Genomic DNA, 5,000 nt, shown 5'->3' on the forward strand with positions numbered 1-5,000 from the left:
TTTAATTAAGTTATCTCTCTACCACCAAAACGTACCCAATGGATGAACAAGAAATTTCTCAATACATTCATGAATACAAGATAAAAAGTGCGAATTGAAAATGATATACAGATTTAGGCATAACATTATATATCTATATTTTTTTTCCTCTTTTCTTTTCAATATCGTACATTCTATAACAATATAAACCATACTAATGAAACCCGAACACACTGTGCGCTGGTGTATGCCTCCAACAAGCTTGAGAACAGGCGGTTCCTCTATGTACACTTTGATACCGGTAAGGACCGAAACTCGCTACCAAACATAGCGAGAGGGAATCGGGTCAGCGGATTAAAGTTGGGAGAGAGATGTCTAGCCCTGGTGAAATTTGCATTATGTTTATAGAGTTGTTTTAATCATTACCATTGTTATAACTATTTTTATCACAAATAGTGTATTTTCAAAGTTCGCATCGTTTAATCCCCAGTACAATTTTCAAGATACAGAGAGACATAAGCTGTGGCCATGATCAAATCCTGTAAGCAATTTTGACTTCTCTGATTATTTTCACACCACAGTCCAAGTCCTACAAAGAACACTGAGAAATACTAATCACATAGACATAGATTTGTTCCTTAGAGATCCTATCCCAACTAAACCCGCTGGCCAAAACAAAACGAACATACATAATACAAGCGCATAATCTGCATACATGATGTGAAGATAAAAGGAAACGCTCACACGTTTCTGAAGGTCACTACCAAGAAACGTTTCTCCTGTACAACAACCAACATGTGAGGAGGGAACGACGGTCAGTGAGAAAGGTATATCGTGATCACAGAATGGAGCAGTATAGGCATTAAAAGCTACTGCAATGGCTGGAAAATCGCATGCATTTCCTTGCAACACATTTCTTAGTCACCACCATCAAGAATTTGTTGCTGTTTTACTGTACTGGCATTATGGTACCATTCACTGTATGGCTTAGGTCCAAACTGTCGCTTTATTATATTTGGTTATTTTTGTTTTGCTTTTTACTTTTATTATTTTTTGTTTTTATTTTGTATTTTTTGCAAAGACAAGTTGTCCAACTGGTCCAACACTGCATAACATAGTTTTTTTTTAAGAATTAACACGTCCACCAAGTATTCCATGTCCTCTACATGTATCCCAACCATCCAGACTGTCTGCATTTCTACTTTCAGTTGCACTATAGACTTATCATCTAAAAGCCATAGTATGCTTATAACCGCCGCATATGCACATAACTGGAAAGCGTTAAATTAAGTGCCATCGCACTAGCCACTGGTGTGACACCCAGCAAACTAGCTAGTACAAGTCATATTCCCACCATACTTGTTAAGATCTCCAACACACTAGTCTTTATTTGTTCGTATGCCACAGTTTCCCAGTCTGAGAGCCTCCTCACAGTACTAGCGACTGGCAACGCCTCCAAATAGGCATGCCAATAGAAGTATTCTGAAAGAACAGCTTGCGGTGTAACATACTGGGGCCAATCTAATAGCATTTACCATTCCGAAGATACTAGATTAAACTAGTAAACTTCTCTAGCACATGAGCCGTAGCACTCTTCACCATATATATGCTAAGATTGTTGTTTTTCCCCATTATACTAGCCAGCTGTGAAACATCCAGAAGACTAGCTAGTGCTTGTGAGCCTCCAGTAACTAGCTACACTAGCTGGGGGTAAACTAGTGAAGCAGCGTGCATAATACGTGTCCCATTAGGTTGCTTATAGTGAGGAGCAGTTATGAATATTTGTGTCCTATTCGAAGGTAAGACGGCTTCCTTGGCTCAACATACAACCGTAACAAGTCATTCAATGAGAGACCTTTTATGAGCTAGGTTCTCATATGCTCTTCCTTGCTTAGGACACTGCTCATATTAGCTTAAAGTATAGAAATTTATCATTTAACTGTCTTCATGAAATTCACTGTGTAAGAAAATAATATTTCATGCATTGACTTCAGGTATGTAGGAAAGAATAGAGGCTATGCATATGACTAATATAGTTTAAGAGTATAATTAGGCCTAGTTTTGGGTGTGCTTTGTTTAATAGGCATCATTTTGGTGATTCAAAAGTCAAAGAGCCGCATGCCAGTGATCAGGTAAAGAAAGGGTATTAGAAAGACTGGTTCCTTGTGTAAAATGAACCAAGGTTTGAACATTATACATTTCTCCTTAAAATACAAGAAAGAATAATGATAATAGAAAATGAAGAATTTTACTTGATGTGAAAAGCTTGGAATTAATGAATGACAATTTTCAATGGCAGGCAGCTACCTCTTGAAGTATATAGGGCAAGGCACAAAACAATTTCAGAACAGTCCAAGCAAAAGACTTTGTAAGCGTTTCAATGTCCTTTGTGGAAAATATAGCAGTGCATATCCTTAAAGTTTTAAAGTTTTTTTTATTTATTGTATAAAGATGAGAATAAAGAGCTAATGGCCGTGTTCACTAAAAGGTTGACTGATTAGACTCGCGAAAGACCCGACTCCACAAACTATAAAACGCTGCAACACATCCCGAACGCTGCCAATCAAGAAGTATACCAAAGAAGCGTCAGCAAGGGTTTCCGAAGACACTACTTGAGCCTCCCATGAGGTCACCTTTGAAGGCTCACCAAAATGCTTCAAGACTGATGAGTACACAAGTTTCTCCATTGCTCAACAGATGGCTGGAGTCTAACAATATCTAGCTTTTCTTGAACAAGACCTATTACATCTCATTGAAATTTTTGAAGGGGGTGCAACTATCGGTTAATGACATGAGGTTACACTTACATCCAGTAATTATTGCATGTTAATGAAGTTTTTTTCTCTTTTTTGTGATTCGATGTTTTCCATAGTTAAATTAAAGAACACAAAGGCACAGTGGGCATCGGAATGAGAACGCTATCTGACAGGTCTGAAGAAACTGTACGTTACCAGCACTGCAATACTTGTTCATGCAACTGCCCATAAGTAATGACATCTGGGAAGTAGTCAGTGAGCCTCTGACACACGACCATAGATAAATATGAACTAAAATGTATGGCCTGACACATCTCCCGTTACTTCAGAAGTTATAGAATATTTCCTGTAAACTCCTTTTCTACCTAATTATGTAAAAAATAAGGTATCACATATACTGCGTTATCTATGTATGTTGTATATCTGTCCATAATCATAGCTATATATATATATATATATATATATATATATATATATATATATATATATATATATATATATATTATAGGCAAATATACATATATATTGTGCATACACACAGGCATATACTGTATCTTTTTATACCATTATTTTGTTATGATTATCGTTTATCATGGAATATGAAAATTGTAGCATGTTTTTTTTCTTAGAGTTAAAATAAAGAAGAGATAATGTCAGATCACACTACAGGACTGTTACTACTTTTCATTGTTATAAAATTATGCTCAAAATGAACACCAAAACCTTATAGTACTCAATGTCTCAGCTGATGGCATGACTCTGTGTTATGATTTGATCTAACTTTGCGCTTACTGTTAATGTTTTGTGATGAAGGAATGGTAGAATATGGTGATGTATGAAGGTAACAGCAAGATATATAAGTTGGTATGATATATTCTCTAGGGACATCATTTATGCAAAATGTCTGCAACAGATTCTTAGTTTTTACAATATGTATTTAACAATACAAAATGAAGCTCAATATAGCAGTCTAATACTTCTCCAATATGTAATTGATAATGTTTAACTTGCAACAAGAACTATCACAAGAAATGGCAGCACAATGCAATTATGCCTAAAACATCAAACAAGAGAATAAACAAATAACCTCATAACTATACGATATTTGAAAGTATCTTTATGTCTATAAAGAATGGCAGATTTTGTAAGTAGTTTGTGAGTGTAACACACACACATATATGTATATATATGTATATATATGTATATGTATATATATATATGTATATATATATATATATATGTATATATATATATATATATATATATAATATACATAATATGATAGAGTGTGTGTGTGTGTGTGTGTGTGTGTCTGAATATGTGGATATTTATAATTGATAATTTCAAATAAAAATATATATAAAAGAAAAAGAAAAAGAAAACATTAGAGTAAAGTAACCCTTGTAAAATATTTATCCTCCAAAAGGTCACTAATTATCAACGGACTATGAGAATAAGATCCAGTGGAAAAGAATTATACGTAGAAAAAGCTCTAATCTAGCACTCTCGAATACTAAATGAAACATGTCTAATTTGCATCTTCCATTTTCTCTTCTCTTCGTCCATATATATATATATATATATATATATATATATATATATATATATATATATGTATATATATACATACATATATATCTTTTCCTGAGCCAACGTCCTTGATCTATTCAGAGTAACTGTATGTGTATACAAATACTTATGGCGTCTCATGCGATTTGACTCAGTGTATGCTCAGCTACAGGCATGATTGTCACCCCTGTCGTATGTGTCCTCCCTCAATATCCATGTACCTTCTAAAGATGTGGAAAGTAAGATCCAGTTCATCTTCCACTAATACTAACTGATGAACTGATACCAATTGTCTTTTATTCTAATCCACCTAAAATGATAATCATTTGTAACGATGAGAAAGATTTTTTTTTTTTTTTTTTTGTCATTTTTATCTTTTATCAAATTTTGGACAAAATCGTTTAAGGGGAGCAGACATCGAGGAAGGTCTTCCTCAAAATTCTTCGTGAGGTAGGTGAAGGAGGGATCCGAGGAGCCAGCAGGAATTCACGTCAAGGACATTTCACCTTGATCCTTCGTTTCCACATAAACATTCGAAAGAAAAAAAAATCAAGGAGGGCATTACAAGACATTTTCTCCGTATATCACTACATAAAAAATCTAGCGGACACTACAGTAACCCAATGATTAAAGTCCCTCATATCATATACCACGGTGTCCACCAAACCTTAACCACAGCAGGTAGCATGGGACACC

The 5,000-nt window shown here is 34.8% G+C and overlaps 1 protein-coding gene across 15 annotated transcripts in view; it reads right to left on the reverse strand.

The window, feature by feature from the left end:
• LOC122264822 (glycine receptor subunit alpha-2) overlaps positions 1-5,000 on the reverse strand; it is a 558,543-nt gene that overhangs the window by 2,302 nt on the left and 551,241 nt on the right. For all 15 annotated transcript variants that reach the window (XM_086536043.1, XM_086536039.1, XM_086536048.1 and 12 more), the window contains one exon: positions 1-5,000. This exon is cut by the window's left edge and continues 2,302 nt beyond it; it is cut by the window's right edge and continues 933 nt beyond it. The gene's annotated coding sequence lies outside the window, so the exon portion shown is untranslated.

This window comes from Penaeus japonicus, unplaced genomic scaffold (genome assembly GCF_977035675.1).
Source record: "Penaeus japonicus unplaced genomic scaffold, GWHDUDI00000001_assembly GWHDUDI00000004, whole genome shotgun sequence".
In the NCBI taxonomy this organism is placed as follows: domain Eukaryota; kingdom Metazoa; phylum Arthropoda; class Malacostraca; order Decapoda; family Penaeidae; genus Penaeus; species Penaeus japonicus.